This window comes from Xenopus laevis, chromosome 5S (genome assembly GCF_017654675.1).
Source record: "Xenopus laevis strain J_2021 chromosome 5S, Xenopus_laevis_v10.1, whole genome shotgun sequence".
Taxonomy (NCBI): Eukaryota; Metazoa; Chordata; class Amphibia; order Anura; family Pipidae; genus Xenopus; species Xenopus laevis.
Window position 1 is genome coordinate 119,612,918 of NC_054380.1, and position 21,926 is coordinate 119,634,843.

Consider the following 21,926-nt stretch of genomic DNA (forward strand, 5'->3'; position numbering starts at 1 on the left):
TGCCCCAGTAGCTCCCCATCTTTTTTTCTGCTGATTCACTGCACATGCTCTGTGCTGCTGTCACTTACTGAGCTTAGAGACCCACTCACAATATACATTTAATATAAATGTCATAGTATAAGATTGATTAGTAATTATAACATGGCAGCACAGAAACCAGTGCAACTAGCACCAGAATTTAATAATCAGCCTTGTAGCATCAGCTTATATTACAGGCCAACCTCATTTTCTGCTTGTAAATTTGCAACGACCCCTAAGCTTAGCTTCTCAACAGCTGCTCAGAGCCCACTGAGCATGTGAGTGTTGCAGGAACTTTCCAAGATGGTTCTCCTTTAAGGCTAGGGCCAAAATCAGCTTGCTGAAATCAACAGGCCCAGTGTTCTCCCCAGGACATTTTTGGCAGGCGCATCAGCTGGCACCCCCCCCCACCACATACGGCGCTTACTTACCGAAAAGCTGAAGATGGCTCCGTAGTTTATATGAACTATAGTAGTGTTTCTGAAGCAAACATCAGTTTTACCAGTGCAGGGGAACAGTATATGATATTTTCATTACTGTAAAACACTTTCATTTTTTGGTTGTTTTTGGTCATTTTTTCAGCTTGTTTATATAAAGCAAAACACACAACTTTTACCAGTACAGAACAATAGTACATAATAATTTAATAACTTAGATACACTTTCATTTGGTAATGACACTGTTCCTTTAACCAACTACAAATGTGCCAATATTTCTAAATTTTAAAACATAACCCTGTCAACATTTCCATAACATCTGAACTGGTATGTGGCCACATTTAATAATAAATACTCCCAAACGCTGTAGTTCTTTCTCACAGAGCCAGTGGTTAGATGTAGATGTTCATTATTGCCTTCAACATAAAAGAAATTGTATCTGTATCGGCCATGCATCTACTTACCCATATGAGGGAGCTGCTGCAGCCACTAAAGAATGTGTGAAACTGCTTGCGGGGTTAAAAGAACAAATTTACTAAGATTATTACAGAATAAGATGTGCTTTTTATCCTACAATGATCATGAAAATTTCCTACCTAAACATCCTAACGGTTCTCTTGGATTATGAGTGAAACAGTAAAATGCCCTTGCGTTCTGGTTGTGCTCCGGAGAAGGAGGAAGCTAGAGTAAAGGGGGAGCCTATTTTCAGCTCCGCTTTGTTAACGTCTCTTCCTTTTGTCTTTGTACCTCCCTCCTGTTTCTCCTCAACACAGACATCTGACAGACCTGAGCACCAGCAGACAAAGGAAGCCCCAGGGGCTTCAAATTGCCTCATACTATGTGACAGATTTATCAAAGTGTGAGATTAGAACCCACCACATAAAAACTCACTTTCTGTTCATTCCTATGGGATTTTTAAAAGCATATTTATCAAATAGTGAACTGATTGATAAATACGATTATTAAAATCCCATAGGCATGAATAGAAAGTACTGGGGGTCATTTATCAACACTGGGCAAATTTGCCCATGGGCAGTAACCCATGGCAACCAATCAAATTGCTGCATTCATTGTTCTACTTACAGCTGGCTTCAAAAAGCTAATCACCGATTGGTTGCTATAGGTAACTGACCATGGGCAAATGTGCCCAGTGTTGATAAATGAGCCACAATGAGCTTTTCTGTGGTGTCTCACATCTTGATAAATAGATGTATACTGGTGTATATTTTATTGAAGTCTCAATTAAGAAAACATTTTTTAGTATGTTATAGAATGGCCAATAATAAGCAACTTTTCAATTGGTTTTCATTATTTATTTTTTTAAAGTTTTAAAGTTATGTGCCTTTTTCTTCTGACTCTTTGCAGCTTTCAAATGGGCGACGCTGACTCCCTTCTAAAAAGCAAATGCTCTGTAAGGCTACAAATGTATTGCTATTGCTAATAGATATTCCTGATCTTTCTATTCACTCCTCTCTATTCATATTCCAGTCTCTGATTCAAATCAGTGCAAGGTCGCTAGCGGAATTTGCACCCTAGCAACCAGATTGCTTAAAATGCAAATTGAAGAGCTGCTGAATAAAAAGCTAAATAATAAAAAAAACATTTTACAGAATGGCCAGTTCTAAGCAACTTTTCAATTAGTGGTCATTATTTATTTATTATAGTTTTTAAATTATTTGCTTTCTTCTGACTCTTTCCAGCTTCCAAATGATGGTCACTGATCCCATCTAAAAACAAAATGCTCTGTAAGGCTACAAAATGTATTGTTATTGCTACTTTGTATTACTCATTTTTCTATTCAGACCTCTCCTACTCATATTCCAGTCTTTTATTCAAATAAGTGCCTGGTTGCTATGGTACTTTAGACCCTAGCAACCAGATTGCTGAAATTGCAAACCGATGAGTTGCTGAATAAAAACTCAAAAACCACAAATAATAAAAAATAAAAACCAAATGCAAATTGTCTCAGAATATAACTCTCTACACCCTACTAAAAGTTAATTTAAAGATGCACAACCCCTTTAATTATGGGTGGATTTCTGGAAGTGTCCTTAGGTTCTGTGTGAGATAACTACAGTTGTAGCTATGGGACCTGTTATCCAGAATGCTCGGGATATTTCCGTAATTTGGATCTTCATACCTCAAGTCTACTAGAAAATCAAGTAAACATGAATTAAACCTAATAACCAGGCTTGGCAATGCTGGCTGGACTCTATAGACCTGGAGGACATCCCACATTAAGACCAATATTTTACTGTTATTACTACTGGAACAGTGCATACCCACCTGTTTTTTTTTTTCCTTCATGTATTTGTTTTCGTTATTTTTTGTTACTGTTTGTATTAAAAGCAATAAACAAAAATATAGAAATATATTTTCCCCACCCCCTCCAACTATAGTCAGGTGATCCCACTGGTGTCTAATAAAAGGGCAGCCAAGTTTGGGAGTTTTACTTTGAAAGCCGCTAGTAAGTTGCAGGTAAAACGTATTCGTCCCTTTTATAAAATGTATAATTAAACCATAGAATTCTTAATGAATCAGATGAAAATTGAGCATAGGACTGGCCAGATATGGGATGACTTTGACGTAGTTGGCCAGCTTAAATATATTGCAATATATGGACAAACAATCCCTGTTTTGTTTAAAGGGTAAGGCATTTTTCAGTAGCAGTATGCACAAAATGTCGCTGTCTTAAATATATTGATAATGGGTTGAGTGCAGAGGAATCTTGTATTTGTCTATATATATATATATATATATATATATATATATATATATATATATATATATATATATATATATATATATATATATATATATATATATATATATATATAAAAAATATAAAAAAACAATGCTTCCAATAAGGATTAATTATATCTTAGATGGGATCAAGTACAATGTACTGTTTGATCATTACATAGAAAAGGGAAATCATTTTTAAAAATTTAAATTATTTGATCTAAATGGAGTCTATAGGAGATGGCCTTTTCGTAATCGGGAGCTTTCTGGATAATGGATCCAATACCTGTACTGTACTAAGGCTGATATTCAAAAGAGCCGGTAGAGGAAAAATATGATCAGCCAACCTGTGATCTTACATGTAATGATCCATACATACAACTTTCAGCTTGTGGCTAATATCTTAGTACCATTCTTTTGGCTCAAGGATTGGACATGAAAAATATTATTTAATTCATACAAAGGGAATATAAAACACTTGTGCAGGTATTTCTTTGGTGAAACAATGAAAGGGAATACAGAAGAGACTTGGACACAAAACACAACATATAAAAAGGTACAAGTACGTTATTTATTATATTGATAGCATTACCTACCTTCAACATCCACATCAACTCTTCCAACACTTAGGTATGGCTGACCTAAATAAATCGATAAATAATAATTAGATAAACAGTTATCACCATTAAATTATTACTCGCTTTGATCAAACAGCATTTCCCCTCAACATAATGAGAGGGCTCTTCAAATAAAGAATCAAAAAAAAAATATATATATATATATATATATATATATATATATATATATATATATATATATATATATATATATATATATATATATATATATATATATATATATATATATATATATATATATATATATATATATATTCGGAATAATCATTGGACGGTGCCTAACATTACTGGAACCTCTAGTGATTTTAAAGGGGAACTATTGAAAAAATTAAAATGTAATATTAGCTTCACACTGAAATAAGTTTTCTAAATACAGTCAATTAAAAATTCTGTACTGTTTCTGAAATAATCAAGTTTTTCTTCACTGTTCCTCTCTCAGCATCTGTTTCTCTTCATTTTGTCTCATGCAGGAGTTGGGTGTCAGATATTGACAGTTAGATCCAATATATCTTTTAGGGGGCTCCTTTTGCCTAGAAGATGTATTAGAGCTCACTCTATTAAAATCACCAGACATCATGTCTCTCTACATGCAGAATTTGTGTAAAAGGCAGTTATTTTGTTAGATTTTGTTTGCACTGGAATCAGTTATTTGAGTGAGCTCTAATACATCAGCTAGGAAAGGGACCCCCCCCCCACATAAGATATTGGATATAAGCGTCAATAATTATCCGACACTCAACTCCTGCAAGAAGACAGAATGAAGAGAAACAGATGCTCAGAGAGGAATAGTGAACATCAACTTGATTATTTCAGAAACAATGCAGAATATTTAATTGATCGTATTTAAGTTTCTTATGTCAGTATGATGAAGCTTATATTAAATTTTCTTTTTCCCAGTAGTTCCCCTTTAACTTTAGTTCTTCAACTATATAAATACAAATACTTTGGATTTCAAAAAGGCATATTTTTTGGGGTAGCCAGTACATAATACTTGAGTGCATTAAGGCCTATGCTATGATGAGGGTAAAGCCATTTTGTACTAACTCAGGTGCATACATGTAAATTCAAAAATTATCATAAGGGGAACCTAAATATAAGTCTTTTTTTTTCAATATAAAGTGTAAAACCGAGAATGAAAGAAGAATGCTGCTTAACCACAGGAACTTCCCCTACCAACACTTGGAAGAATTTCGAGAAACCAAAACGCAGGTGCAGCATGAAACAAAAACGGGGTCTGCAAATGCAGTTTGCTTGCACCTGTGTCACATAATGAACGTCTTACACTAGCCAGTGGATGCCAAAATAAAACACAGCAAAATAGGTAACTGTCATGGTTTCCATTTGTCATATACAGTCACAATATTTACCCAGAGAACAGCCCACGCACAATTGCAATCAGTAGAGAAGCAGTGTGTGGGGATTGCACAAGGCATGTTTTCTCAATAAGGAAACCAAGCTGTGTACCTAGAAGCATATTTATTTTGTCATTCTTTGCTCTAACCCACCCAACCTCTTGCCCAGTTACATGGCTTCATGGACCAAAGTATCTTCATTTTCACACACCCCCATCCCACAGAGAGGGCCCTATTAGGACCATAAAACTTCACCTATTCTTAAAATGAACTCATCCATTGTCAGAAGATGCTGACATCCAACATCTTTAAAACTAATTTTGGGTCTGTATTGGGTTGCACAGGTAACGTTAATTATTGTTCACTTGAAATAATTCCTGATAAATACACGTTTTATTATAGGTATGGTATCCGTTATCCGGAAACCCGATATCCAGAAAGCTCTGAATTACGGAAAGGCCATTTTACATAGACTCGATTTCAGCCAAATAATCTGAATTTTTTTTAAAATGATTTCCTTTTACTCTAAGATTTTATTAATTCGTATTGGATGCAAAGGCAGCCTATTGGGTTTATTTGAAGTGGACTTGTCACCCAGAGATAAAAATCAGTATGATAAAAGTCCTTTCCAAATTAAACATGAAATCCAATTTTTTTTTTGTTTATTAAAGCATTCATAGCCATTGTAAACTTATTTAAAAATCTCAGCTGTCAATCAAATATTGTCTGCCCCTCCTCTATGCCTTAGGCATGGAGGCGGGGCAAGCAATTACTTTCACTTTCCATTCATCACTTCCTAGATGTCACTGCTCTCCACACATTCCCCCGTTCTCTTCACCATTTAATTGTGTAGCCAGTGCATGGGGATGGACATCAGGTCCCCCATTCTGGTGCACAAACAAGATTCTGAGATGATACAAGACTTGCCTTAATAACAGTGCCCACAAAATGGCTCCTGCCTGCTTGGTAAAATTCTCAGTTTCCAGATTGATGGAAACAAGATTCAAATAATTTATACAGTGTAATTAAAGTTAATATTGCTTGACTAACAAATAGAATTTGGAATATTTTTTTGTTTGTGGTGACGGGTCCCCTTTAATGTTTGCATAATTTTCTATTCAAATTACAGAAAGATCCATTATCCGGAAAACCCCAGGTCCCGAGCGTTCTGGATAACAGGTGCCATGCTTGTATAACCAAATAAATATATTAAGTATCTGTTCATACCTTATACAATCCAACTCACTTCTTCATAGCAAGGAAATCCATCTATAAATAAGCAAAATTACAACATGTTAATAGGAGACAAACAACAGTAAAGAATTGGGAAATACAATTTTAAATTTATTTTAAATGCATCACACTGCACAATAAATAAGGTAAATGATTATCTATGGCCCTGTTCACACATACAAAAGCATGCTATTGAGCGTCGGGAAAAAAACTGAGAAAGTTGTGTCTGTTGATCTAAACGCTTACTAGGAAATGTGAATCACCTAAGAATAATTCGGCTCATGTACAAGAGGCCAAATTGAAAATACTAGGCGAGAAGGGGAGGAATTCTTGCAGTCAAAATAAATGATTAAAACTAATGTGCAAGGCTTGAAACATAGGACAATCAATACTTTTTTTGCCAAATTAAAGATCACATTGCATATTGTTAGTATATTTTATTTAGTAAACATGCCTCGGGCACAGACTTTAGGTGCCCAAACACAATGTGTTGGCAGACATACAGGCACAGCTTTTTTTTTATGGCGGATACGCTACAGAATTGGTCTAAAGGACCCAAATCAACAGCTTAAATCTGCCTGTGTATGGCCACCTTAAAGGGTTTCTGTCATGGAAAGACATGTTTTTTTTTAAAAAAATGTTTCATCAGTTAATAGTGCTGCGCCGGCAGAATCCTGCACTGAAATCCATTTTTCAAAAGAGTAAACAGATTTTATTATATTTAACAATGGGAAGGTAACCAGATAGTAGCTGCCTAACACAAGATAACAGCTCCATGGTAGATCTAAGAACAGCACTCAATAGTAAAATCCAGGTCCCACTGCAACACATTCAGTTACACTGAGTAGGAGAAACAATAGTCTGCCAGAAAGCTGTTCCATCCTAAACTGCTGGCGCTTTCTGAAAGCACATGACCAGGCAAAATGACCTGAGATGGCTGCTTACACACCAATATTACAACTAAAAAAAATACACTTGCTGGTTCAGGAATGACATTTTATATTGTAGAGTGAATTATTTGCAGTGTAAACAGTGTAATTTAGAAATAAAAACTACATCATAAAAATCATGACTGAATCCCTTTAACTTCTCACTGTTACTTATTAAACAATGTTTCAAAAGTCAGAGCCACCATGGCAGAGAATAGAGAAGAGCAATACATATACAAATAACTTAATAACCATATAAAATGAGTAATGAATGTATATTGCAAAGCTGCTTAGAACGGTGTCTTCTTTTATTAGGCAAAATTTATTAACATTCCCTTTAACGTTGTACCCCTCTGGTAATCGTATATTTATTATGTGGCATGTCTTATTAATTCCAGTCCCCAGTTTCACATGTAGTGTGATATTTTATTGTGCTGAATGTGCAGACACACAACATTGTGTTCTAAATTGTATATGCAGCTTCATTTATTTTGAATTTTCATGGTTGATTTATATGCACAGAGCATTCCTCCTCCTCAATGCAGTATTTATATATGACCCTACTTTTTGCCTCAACAAAGGCATTCTACATTTATTTAGTGGGACACAGACACCAATAGTATAGCATTCAAAAAGACCAGCAACACCGGGATGTCGGTATATATATATCTATATATATATATATATATATATATATATATATATATATATATATATATATATATTATATATATATATATATATATATATATGTATGTGTGTATATATATATATATATATATATATAGATTTATATAGATAGATATAAAGATATAGATAGATAGATATAAAGATATAGATAGATAGATAGATAGATAGATAGATAGATAGATAGATAGATAGATAGATAATAGACAGAAAGACAGACAGACATACAGACAGATAGATGGACAGATGATAAATAGATAGATAGATAGATACCAGCCGAAAAGTCGGTCGTGCCTAATAAAATCTGATTCCTCTTCATAAGACCTGCGAGTGCGGCCTCATCTCTGCAAATTTATGTATCTTTACTGTGGACAGCACCCAGGCAACCGTGACCACTATATACCTTCATTATATATATATATATATATATATATATATATATATATATATGTATATATATATGTATATTTATTTATTAATTGTTTTTATAGTACTGGTGAATTTCAATAGAGTTTTCAGAATAAACTGGCCAAAATTATTAGTACTAGTACATTAATGCTGAAACCAGCAACACCCCCAATAGCGACGCTAGCAAAATAAACCATATTAATTTAGTCTGTGCATATGCTTGTGAACACAGTTTAACCTTCTGAACCGGGAGAAAAAGGGAGAACTTGTTTTCAATAGCTAATTCATGCAGTTAATTAATAGCAGACTGCTGCTGGTGGAGAAAAGCAATTTTGTGGCGGATAAGGAAAACCCACCCATAAGACATTGATGGTGCCCATATCCAAAGTTTAAAAGAAGACATGATTCATATTACAGCTCCGCTCCCACTAAGGTTGAGTTAACAAATGTAATTGCTCTTAGGCATCTTAAGTGGGTAGTTGCTATGAGCCCCAAAATAAATATGAATCAAGTCACAGGATGATATAAATCACAAAGATTTTATCCAGAGAAAGGTGTTGAGTTGCTAAAAAATACTAAATGGAACCTAGGTCTCCTGGCAATAGCCCCAAACGGGATGGTTCACCTTTATGTTAACTTTTAGTATGTTATAGAATGGCCAATTATAAGCAACTTTTCAATTACTCTTCATTGTTTATTTTTTATAGTTTTTGAATTATTTGCTGCCTTCTTCTGACTCTTTCCAGCTTTCAAATGGGGGTCACTGACGCATCTAAAAACAAATGCTATGTAATTTTTGTTACTCTTCTTTCTATTCAGGCCCTCTCCTATTCATAGTCCAATCTATTATTCAATCAGAGCATTAATGTCGGACTGGCCCACCGGGATACCAGGAAAACTCAGTCAGTGGGCCCTTATACTGCTAAACATTTGGCCTATTTCTATGAGAACAAAGAGGCTAAATAGGTGGAATAATAGATTATAGTATGTAAAGAAATAGGGATGCACCAAATCGACCATTTGATTCGGCCGAATCCTGCAAATTAGAGGCAGGAAAGGAAAAAGTGTCACGTGATTTCTCTACCTGCCCCTTAATTTACATATGCAAATTGGGATTCGATTCAGCCAGGCACAAGGATTTGGCCAAATCCTGCTGAAAAAGGCCGGATCTTTGCCGAATCCACCAAATCAATTTTTGGTGGGCCCCTGGTGTCCCAGTCCGACACTGCAGAGCATGGTTGCTAAAGAAGTTTGGACCCTAGCAACCAGACAGCTGAAATTGTAAACTGAAGAGCTGCTGAATAAAAGCTATAAAAAAAAACTCAAAAACCACAATTAATAAAAACACAATTGCAAAAAGTCTCACAACATCACTTTCTACATCATACTTAGGGTCTGGCCATAGGGGCAGGATCGGGGAGATTAGTCGCCAGTCTCCCCGATCTGCCTTCCTCTGCTTTCTGCTGGCTCAAATGAAAAACTCCTGGGGGCAGGCACACAGAGCGCTTCATTTTCCGAAGTCAACTGTATTTGCCTCACGAGGAAACTTCGGGCAACTTGGGAAAACGAATCGATCCATGTGCCTGCCCCCAGGCGATTTACATTTTAGCCAGCGGAAGGCAGATCGGGGAGATTAGTCGCCGCGAAGAAGAAATTTGTCGCCTGGCGACTAATCTCCTCGAATCTGCCGTGTGGCCAGACCCTAAAAGTTAGCTATAGTCAAAGGGGCAGTCATTCAAAATGAAAGAAGGCTTTATGGCACAGGTTACATAGCAGATAAGATCTGTTGAATACAATGGGATTAGAATGCTGTATAACGGCAGAGACAGACGAGAAGAGTCGGGCAGATTAGTCGCCCAGTGACAAATTGCCTCTTCTTCGGGCAACTAATCTACCTGAACTGCCTGCCCGCCGGCTAGAATCTAAATCAATGGCGGGATGGCACTCGGAGCGCTTCGTTTTCATAAGTTTCCTTGTGAGGCAACTTCGGAAAACAAAGCGCTCCGAGTGCCATCACAACGGCGATTTAGATTTAGACTAAATCTCCCTGAAACGGTCTTGACTGTCTCTGCCCTAAGAACTTAACCCATTGTATTCAACAGAGCTTATCAGTTATCTGCTAAGTAACCGGTGTCGTTTAGCTCAAATTCAACTTGACCTGACCCATGGCTATACAGCAGCTTAATTATTTAGCAGGGTTTCTGAAAAAAACACTTTTACCAGAGCACAGCAACAGTACATTTTAATTAATTAAGAACACTTTTCATTTGTTTGGGCTGAAAATCACATGTCATGGAAAGTGATCCCAAACCTCACTGGGAGTTTTAACTAATCTCATTGTTGTAGTGGGCGCTCCTATTCCCATGCAAAACAAACTGACAAAAATAGTACACCTTGAGGTAAAGCATGCCGCATGAATGTGTGGAATTCAGCATGAAGTTATGTGGTTAAATCAATATTTCAAGACCTATTTTACGTTCTGCCCCTTCTGCCACTCCAGTGTCAAATAGTCAATAGTAATTACAAAGGGTCCCCAACTGAGATCACCCATATAGTTTCTCACCCTTCAAACTAACGCTTTTTAGAGGTATATCCTAATGGTATTGCATTTTGTAGCTGTACAGAATAAGAGTAAGCTTCTCTAAATAAGAGTATTTTAAGAGGTCTTTTGAAAGCAGAAAGTTTCGGAAAAAGTCAGACAGACTGTGGGAGAGAATTCCAGAGGAGGGTGCAGCCCTTGCAAAGTCTTGAATATGCGCATGTGAGGAAGTAATGAGAGAAGAGTTGGGGAGCAGGTCAGTAGAGGAGCATTTGTTTGGGAGAGTATCTAGAGAGGAGTTCAGAGATACAGGGAGGAGCACAGTTATGAACTGCTTTGAATGTTGGGACATACGTTTCAATTTTATTCTGAAAGTTAGTGAAAGCCGGTGAAGGCAGAATGGTATGGCAGAAGAGGAGCGGTTGTTGAGGTGTATAAGCCTGGCAGCAGTGTTCATTATGGACTGGAGAGATTGTCAATTAACAGAGTTACAGTAGTCTAGATGTGATATGATGAGAGTGTGAATAAAAAGTTTGGCTGCACCTTGGGTGATAAATGATTGTATTATGGATATGTTCCTTAGGTGGAAGTGACATGATTTTGTAAGTGACTGGATGAGGAGTAAAGGACAGGGCTGAATCTAGGATAACCCCAAGGCACCAGGCCTGGGGAGATGGGGTTATAGTGGAATTGTTAATTGTTATACAGTAGAACCCCCATTTTACATCCCCTGATTTTAAGTTTTCCCTCATTTTACATTGTTGTTTTGTGGTCCCACCTATATATTATACACAATACATTTCCCTGATTTTACATTTTCCTGGATTTTACATCAATTTTTTCTGGTCACCTGAAAAACTTAAAATGGGGGTTCTACTGTATTTATTTTTGGGTTGTTAGTTGGATGAAAAATAATCAATTGCATTTTAGAGAGGTTTAATTTAAGGTAGGGTTGTGACATCCAAGTAGAGATAGCAGACAGGCAGGAAGAGACCCGGGTTGAGCTCTGGGTTGAGATCAGGAGAAGAGAGATAAATCTGAGAATCGTCAACATAGAGGTAGTATTAGAAGCCATACAATTTGATTAGTTTGCAGAGGAAGTATAGAGAGAATAATAAGGGGCCAGGACAAAGTCTTGAGGAACCCCAACAGAAAAAGGTAGGGCGGAAGATGATGCTCCATTGTAAGAAACACTGAAGGAACGATTAATGAGGTAAGAAAAGAACCATGACAGAGACACGAACAGAATGGAAGTGAATGGAAGGACTGGAGGAGGAGAAGATGATTCAGAGTCAAATGCAGCATTAGTAGTGAGAAGTGGTTGTACTAGTCAGGTTAGGGCAGTCTCACTGGAGTGTTGTTGCCTAAAACCAGATTGTAGGCAGTCCAGCAGGTTATTGTCACAGAGGAATAGCGTTAGCGGGTTATAGAAATCACATTCAAAATTAAGAGAATCAAACAGCTCCAGGTAGTAATTAAACTGCAATGTGGTTTTATTAGCAGTGTAGGCACACTACATGTTTCGGGCAGAGCCCTTTATCAAGTGTCAGTCGGTTATAGACTTGGCACTCAAGCACTTTAGAGATGAAGACTTCGGGTTTCCCTAGGGAAAAAAAAGACTAGATGGTGTATTACCCTTTGAGTTAGCCATATTTGAAAAAAAAAAAAAAAACAAAACTTACATTCTAATAAGGACAAAATTGGCATGTAGCATAACAGTTTCCTTAGGTCGTGGAACGGAACCCATATCTGTCGGTGAAGTATTAACTAATACGAAACGCGTTGGGCTACTTTTTATATGTTACAGAATAATCACTAATGGAGGAAAGAATCCCCATTGTTATTTAACCGTATACAACTTTAACTACTCACACAAACACTGCATAGAAGTTTTGCGGAGTTCATAGGATGCCATGCGTGACCCTTTAGGTACCAAGGATGCAATCTGAAATCAGAACGGAGAACATTGGACTAGTGACCGGCTAAACAGCGCCAAGAACACCGCTTCGCAAGGCCATTACGAAAGAACACTGAGAAGGAAGACCCACGCTAAAATCACCGCTCTCTAAGAGCAGCTTGAGAGAACATCCGCAGTTGCTCCAACGACTAATGCGATCCTGTAAGTAATAAATCATTGGGGCCATCGAAAAAGATCGATTGAAAGTGTTTTAAAACTAATGTATTTGTTTCAGAAACACTACTATAGTTCATATAAACAAGCTGCTGAGTATCAATGGCGGAAATTGAAAAACGGCTATATGGCACAGGATAAATAATGGATAACAGATAACATTATGTTCTACAGAGCTTATCTGCTGTGTAACTTGAGCCTTTTCTCATATGAACAGCTGCCCCCATTGCTACACAGCAGTTTAATTATATAAACTAACGTAGTGTTTCTGAAGCAAACACAGCAGTTTTACTAGTGCAGGGCAACACTGCATTTTATTTTTATTACTTTAAAACAATTACATTTTTTGATGTTACTGGTCCAAAGGGTAATACACCATCTAGTCTTTTTTTCCCTAGGGAAACCCGAAGTCTTATAAGCGCACTGCAACCTTATTACACTGACTTTTTTCACAAGGACAAGTGGGTCCAACCTTTTATGCAAGTACAAATCTTGTACATCTAGCACGGAACTTACCTTTATCACGGACTACTGAGATTGGATGGATCAAGAGATGTTTTTTCAGAATGGAGGTGACAAGTGCATGTTTAAGTTGAGAAGGAACTACTCAACTATGCCCATACCTCCCAACTGTCCCGTTTTGAGCGGTACAGTCCTTCTTTTGACAGCTAAACCCGCAGTCCCAGCTTGTTACTGACTTGTCCCAACTTTCTCTTTCATCTCTTGCACCGGACAGCCAGACAAAGATACAAAGTTTCTAACTTAATTGGCTTTTGACAGAGCCAAGAACAGTCACCAGGTGCACAAAGATACTTTTTGTAACAATTTTGATATAACCAAATAAGTAATTGTAACAATTAAGATAAAAATGTCTTAAGAGAAGTTAGACTCACAGCTTAAAGGGGACCCGTCACCCAAAAAAAATTATTCAAAATCCTATTTTATCACATTAGTCAAGCAAAATGAACTTTAATTACACTATATAAATTATTTGGATCTTGCTTCATTCAGTCTGGGATTTCAAAATTATAGCAAGCAGGCAGCAGCCATTTGTGGACACTGTTATTAAGGCAAGCCTTGCATCATCTCAGAATCTTGTTTGTGCACCAGAATGGGGGAGCTGATGTCCATCCCCATGCACTGGCTACACAATTAAATGGTAAAGAGAACGGGGGAATATGGGGAGAGCAGTGACATCTAGGAAGTGCTGAATGGAAAGTGAAAGTAATTGTCTGCCCCGCCTCTATGAGTGGCAGACAATATTTGATTGACAGCTGAGATTTTTAAATGAGCTTACAACAGCTATGAATGCTTTAATAAAAAATAGAAATTGGATTTCATGTTTAATTTGAAAAGGACATTTATTATACAGATTTTTGTGTCTGGGTGACAGGTCCACTTTAAAGGGCAATTTACCTTCATTAACAAAACTGTAATAACTGAAAAAAGACACAGAAATGTGTTCAAACTTTCATAACCTGCCAAATTTGTAAAATTAACATGGTAATTAGGGGCCACAAAATCAGGTGTGGTCCAAAAAATTTCCCAGCAATGCACGCGGCAACTCTTTTTGTCCCTCTTTCAATTTCTAAAATGTTGGGAGGTATGCTATGCTCACTGCAGCCCAACTAAAATGTGTTGTGAGACACGGACAGCAGGAAGTCTAGAATAGTTTCTTTACAAAAGCATTGGTAATATTACACCAGATGTTCCAAGCACTGTATAACCCTTATACAGACTCTTGGAGGAGTTATCCTCTGTAATGCAGTTTAGTTGCATACTTAGAAAACTTCCTTCAAACTCCCACAGTGGCCACTTCAGCTCTTTCTGGGTCTTTTCATTCTTGCAGTTTTCAAATGAAAGGGGGGGGGGGAGAAAAAGTAGAAATGACTGCTCTGTTCCCTAGAAATTGGATCTAATTTTTATGGAAGTCAGAGGCAGTTTGAAAAAAAATCTAAAATTCTTGGTTTGTCTGAACAAAGCATTAAGTAGATTTGTATAAAATCAGAATTTCCATTCTAACTGGGAATATACAATGAAAAACGACTTTCGGACAGATTTCCATCAGGTAATCACGTTGGAGGGCCCCATACACGGGCCAATAGGCTGCCGACTGTCTATCAGCAGCTTTTATCGGCCCATGTATGGCCACCTTTAGGTCCTTCCTTTTCTGCGAAGTGAAAGTTTTGATCTTTGTGGCAGTTTTGCACTATATGAACAAAGGACTTGAGTCTGCCAACATTCAGCCTGCTACTAAAGGTGGCCATAGACGTAACAATTACCATCTTTCTTTCTTTCCAAGAAAGATCGTTCGTTTCAATACACACGTGTAGAGCTGAATCGTCAGATATACAAGTAGAAACAAAAGAATTCTACCTGTATCTGATGATTCAGCACTAACAATGGCCAATGTTTGGGTGCCTTCAAAAAAGGCACCCGATCAAAACTTTCCGTCCAGCCTGATCGACGAGCCGATATCCCACCATACACGCACGGAATATCGAACAAATGAATGAATGAGCTTTACTCATGAAAGGTGTTGTTCACCTTTGAGTTAGCTTTTAGTATGATGTAGAGTGATATTCTGAGAAGATTTGCAATTGGTATTCATTTTTATTATTACTTGTGTTTGTTGCGTCATTAAAGAGAAGCTGACACCAAAAAAAAAAAAAATAAATAATAATACTTCATCTAAACCTACCTATAGGTCATGCAAAAGATTTTCTCCTTAGAGTTTTCTTTTGCACAGTAAATGCAATACTCAGTTTTCTACCCGACTGTCTCCGACTGTTTCTCTCCCCTGCTTCCTGTTTTCAGTGTGGCTGGATGACGTCATCCATGGGAGGAGCTTTGAGCTTCATTTGCCCTTACTTTGAGCCTGCGTAAGTCGACCACGTGACCCTCCCATGTGACAACAGTTGCTGGTCTCTCTGTGCAGCTCCTGAGTTTGTTAGGGCTAGTCCACACGGGGAGATAGCGACGCGTTTGCGGTCGCGGCGACAAAGCGCCGCGACAGTCGCCGCGACCGGCGCAGGCGACAGTTTTGTATGGGCGCCTATGTAAAAACGCCTGTGCTAACCATACGAGGCGATGCGCTTTTCAACAGTCGCCTGAAAAAGCCTGGCGAGGCATTTTCAGGCGACTGTTGAAAAGCGCATCGCCTCGTGTGGTTAGCACAGGCGTTTTTACATAGGCGCCCATACAAAACTGTCGCCTGCGCCGGTCGCGGCGACTGTCGCGGCGCTTTGTCGCTGCGACCGCAAACGCGTCGCTATCTCCCCGTGTGGAATAGCCCTTAATTAAGCTCGGGTCTCCCTCCTCTCCCACGCCTCCTCCTTTTACAAATAATTGTTTAGCGAACAGGCTTCTCGCCTGCCTGCTTCAAAGGTCTTCCTTCTCCCTCACTCGTCTCCCCCTCTTTGTACACAAATCTGAAGCAGACGCAACAGTAAGCTTGTCCTTATCTAAAGTACTCCCCCCCTCCTTTCTTACACACAGAGAATCAGCGTTATCCTGAAGTAGCATTAACCATTTGTTTCCCACCCACTCCCTTCAATCTCCCCATCAAGCAACTTTATTGTGCTTCATTTTAAAATGTTTAACTTTTTGCGCCTGTTACAATGTAATCCGTGCAGGCGTTTCCTATTGGCCGCCTATGTCACGTGATGCGGCGCAATGCGCGATGACGTCACGGACGCATGAAGCAGTAAGGGCAGAAGCGCCTCAAGACAACGGACGCATCGGATTGGCTGTTGCAGTTTTTTTTTTTTTAACAGGAGGTGTGACAACACGAAGCACAGAATGGAAGATCCAAAATGGATACTTCAAAGGTAAACATCAAGATCCGCTCGTTTAGGTTAAAGATTAATCGTTTTAAAAAAAAAAAAACAGCACAGTAGGCATGCTTACAGCATAGCAAAACCACTGGCAGGATAAAAAAAAAAAAAAAAGATTGATGTCAGAATCGCTTTAAGCTTTTTATGCAGCAGCGCTTCAGTTTGCAATTAAGGCAATCTGATTGCTGGGGTGCAAATTATCACTGCAGCAATAACAATAAATTTGAAGCCTTAAAGAGCATCTGTTTTTAGATGGGGGTCAGTGACCCCCATGAGAAAGCTGGAAAGAAGAAAAATGTGAATCATTTTAAAAACTATAGAAACATAAATAATGAAGACTGATGGAAACGTTGCTTAGACTTGGCCATTTTATAATATACTAAACGTTAACTTAAAAATGAACCATCCCTTTAAGGTGTTACTGCTGCACTAGTGAATAATCACTTCCTTCCCACCCACCCACACACTTTGTAAAAGAGCGGCACATTCTCTCGCTGGTCATTTACAGCATAGCCTGGAGGCCATTGACTGAATTCACGTTCCCATAAATCAAAAATATATTTGCTGTTTTTCCGTTTTACACCAAACCCTTTTTGACTAGTTTAAAATGTATTCCCTGCATTTGTTTAATTTCTTAAACATAAAATGAAACTGAAAGGTAAAACACAGTGCAAAGAAAATAGTGGGTAAACACATGCTTGTAGATGCTTCACTGGCTTTCCATGATTTCTAGTACCGCTCCTCTTTTTACAGAGGGATCACCCAAACTTGCTTTGCATAAGGCAGAATCTGCATCTGATTATGCCCCAGACACTAGGAAACTATACAGTAATGAAAGCCATAACATCTGAACTGCCCATTGTCAGTATGTATGTGTATACACAAAAGTGAACAATTTATTCAATTGTTAAAAGATGTATAGTACAGGTGTGCGACCTTTTTTCCCAGAATGCTCGGGACCTGGGGTTTTCTGGATAACCAATCTTTCCGTTATTTGGAACTTCATACCTTAAGTCTACTAGAAAATCATGTAAACGTTATATAATCCCAATAGGCTGGTTTTGCTTTCAATAAGGATTAAGTACAAGCTACAGTTATATTATTACTAACTAGAAACTCACCACCCATGTTCTATGCATTCCTATGGGATATTTGGAAGCATATTTGTCAAACGTGAGTTTCGATTATTTTCACCCATTGATAAATATCCTTCTAAAACTACCATAGGAATGAATAGAACATGGGTGAGTTTTTGAATTTTACATTTTGATAAATCTGCACAAAACTAAAGTAGGTAGAGTCCCTACAGTACCAGTGGAGATAATAGTCTCTGGGAAGGGAGTGTGACTGTGGGATAGCAGGTATAGTAGGGAGAGATGGTGCCTATAGTAACAGTGGGATAATAGTCTCTGGGAAGGGAGTGTGACTGTGGGATAGCAGGTATAGTAGGGAGAGATGGTGCCTATAGTAACAGTGGGATAATAGTCTCTGGGAAGGGAGTGTGACTGTGGGATAGCAGGTATAGTAGGAAGAGATGGTGCCTATAGTAACAGTGGGATAATAGTCTCTGGGAAGGGAGTGTGGCTGTGGGATAGCAGGTATAGTAGGGAGTGATAGTGTCTATAGTAACAGTGGGATAATAGTCTCTGGGAAGGGAGTGTGACTGTGGGATAGCAGGTATAGTAGGGAGAGATGGTGCCTATAGTAACAGTGGGATAATAGTCTCTGGGAAGGGAGTGTGACTGTGGGATAGCAGGTATAGTAGGGAGAGATGGTGCCTATAGTAACAGTGGGATAATAGTCTCTGGGAAGGGAGTGTAACTGTGGGATAGCAGGTATAGTAGGGAGAGATGGTGCCTATAGTAACAGTGGGATAATAGTCTCTGGGAAGGGAGTGTGACTGTGGGATAGCAGGTATAGTAGGGAGAGATGGTGCCTATAGTAACAGTGGGATAGTCTCTGGGAAGGGAGTGTGACTGTGGGATAGCAGGTATAGTAGGGAGAGATGGTGTCTATAGTAACAGTGAGATAATAGTCTCTGGGAAGGGAGTGTGGCTGTGGGATAGCAGGTATAGTAGGGAGAGATGGTGCCTATAGTAACAGTGCCTATAGTTAGCTCAAATGGAATTACATATAAAAAATTAACAGAATCCAGCAATTCTAGTATCTGAACAGAAACAATTTAGTTCACAGTATGAATGCAAACAATACAAGTGTTAGGGGGATTTAAACCCAAAAATAAAATTTTGCCTAATAAAAAAAAAGTGTAATTCTTCACAACACACATTCATTAATCTTCTGCCATTTTTTACATTTATTTCTGTCTAAAAACAATGTAGCATAAGTTAACTCTGCATGCTTCTCCACAGATCTATTTCCAAAGTCAGAACCACCAGGCCAGAGAATGGAGAGGGACAGAAAGACCACTTTAAATAGCAGCATCTCCTTTATTGCCTTTACCACAGTGTACTTAGAATAAAATGGTAGCACGGCCTGTGAATTACGATAAAACAAAAAAAAAAACCTAGTTGGGCTGATTTTATACTGGTTTTACATTTGTTACCCCCCACTGGAAAATGTGCAGCTCCCACAATTCCCAAAAGATTAAATAAAAATAAGCCTGAAAAAAAATCTCAGCTGGAGAGAAGCCCCTGCCAACAGCTTAGCAAATACATTTAGGCTTTTCTTCTCCTTTCTTTTCTCCTTCAGTGATGGAAAATGATTCTTTTGAAACCTAGAGGATTTGACAACACCATTTTCTCCATATTAAAAATGAAACAACAGCATGACAACCAATTTCCAGAGATCTATGAGAATTTTACGAACATGCATTTTAAAATTTTTACGAAAAAGTAGAATAATTGCAGGTTACCAAGCCATAACTACTGAACGGAAACATAAAACGAACATGGGCATATCACCGTTTTACTAAGATAGTAAAGCCAAAGAAATATGGATTTTATAGGATTACGCCCGACTTGTGAATTGGCCATGCAGCAAATCTCACAGGAAGTGGGGAACACCAAATCTGTTGACGTTTTAGTACAGATTTGAAAGAAATTATTATGTATAGAGAAACAAAATATAAAGTGAAGTCCACCTAAGAATGATCGAACACATAAAGAAAACCTTAAAACCAGGTACACAACATCAGTGTTTATATAATACATACATATATACACACACAGATATGGGATTCCTTATCCATAAACCAGTAATCTAGAAAGCTCCTAATCATGGGAAGGCCATCTGATAGTCGATATTACAATATAATACACAAAAGCTATGAATATCTTGTAAATTATATCCTTATAAACGGTGAGTTCTGATGTCATTTCTGTCACATGACTCACTGAAATTTGTGTATTATAATAAATAAAAGTACCCCCAGTTGTAAAATGATGATATTAGAAGTTACCTCGGAGTTCCATGACCTGTATAAAAACACTCGGCCTTTGGCCTCGTGTTTTTATATGGTCATGAAACTCCTCTGTAACTTATAATATCCTTATATTTTACAAGAGGGGCTACTTTATTCACAACATCAACCGGCAGTGCATTCCACAACCTCCCTGTCCTCACTGTGAAGAACCACCTAAGTTGATTCAACTTTTGCTCTAGTCTGAAGGGGTGGCCTCTTTATGAGTAAATAGGTCCCCTGCGGTTTGTCTATAATGTCCTTAATGTACTTGTAATCATGTCCCCTCGCAAGTTTTTTTTTTCCCAGAGAAAACAACCTTGACAGTCTTCCATCCCTCTAACCAGTTTAGTTGCACTTAGTCTCTGCACTCTCTCCAGCTCATTTATATCCCTCTTAAGGACTGGAGTCCAAAACTGCACTGCATACTCCAGATGAGGCCTCACCAGGGACCTATAAAGAGGCATAATTATGTTTTCATCCCTTGAGTTAATGTCCATTTTTATGCAAGACAGAACTTTATTTGCTTTGGTAGCCACAGAATGACACTGCCCAAAATTAGACTTGTTGTCTACAAAAACCCCAAGATCCTTCTAATTTAAGGAAACTCCCAACACACTGGCAAAAATAATATAAATAAAAAGTTACACAATAAATGCCAAAGTGCATAACCTGCATTTATCAACATTGAACCTCATTTTCCAGTTTGCTGCCCAGTTTTCCAGTTTAGACAAATCACTGTGCAAAGTGGCAGCATCCTGCATGGAACCTATAGTTCTGCACAATTTAGTATCATCTGCAAAAATAGAAACAGTACTTTCAATGCCCACCCCCAGGTCATTAATAAACAAGTTGAAAAGCAAGGGACCTAGTACAGAGCCCTGTGGTACTCCACTAACAACACTGGTCCAATTAGAAAATGTTCCATTTACCACCACTCTTTGTAGTCTATCTTTTAGCCAGTTCTCTATCCAGGTACAAATACTATGTTCCAGGCCAACATTCCTTAATTTAACCAGTAACCTTCTGTATGGCACTTTATCAAATGCTTTAGCAAAGTCTAGAACAGTTTTAAAGTCTAGTTTAGAAAAGTGGAAGAACAGGTTTGGGACCAGTTATCTGGAAACCTGTTATCTAGTAAATTCCAAATTATGTAAAGGACATCTCCTTTTTCTATGTAATAATAAAATAGTACGGTATGGGACTCATTATATAGAATACTCGGGACCTGGGGTTTTCCGGATAAAGGATCTTTCTGTAATTTAGATCTCTGTACCTTAGACCTACTTAGAAATCATTTAAACATTAAATAAACTCAATAGGCTTGTTATGCCTCCAATAAGGATTAATTATATCTTAGTTGGGATCAAGTACAAGCTACTGTCTTATTATTACAGCGAAACAGTGAATCACTTAAAAATGTTAATTATTTGGATATATTTGATTATAATGGAGTCAATGGGAGCCATCCTGTAATTCAGAACTTTTTGGATAAAAGGTTTCCAGGTAATGGATCCCATACCTGTACCTTGTACTTGATCCAATTAAGATTATCCAT

The 21,926-nt window shown here is 37.9% G+C and overlaps 1 protein-coding gene across 2 annotated transcripts in view; it reads right to left on the reverse strand.

Annotated features, from left to right (window-relative positions):
- Positions 1 to 21,926, reverse strand: part of nck1.S (NCK adaptor protein 1 S homeolog) — a 63,576-nt gene that overhangs the window by 35,516 nt on the left and 6,134 nt on the right. For both annotated transcript variants that reach the window (XM_041564069.1, NM_001096822.2), the window contains 2 exon segments: positions 6,415 to 6,456; positions 3,794 to 3,838 (listed from right to left, as the gene is read on the reverse strand). The gene's annotated coding sequence lies outside the window, so the exon portion shown is untranslated.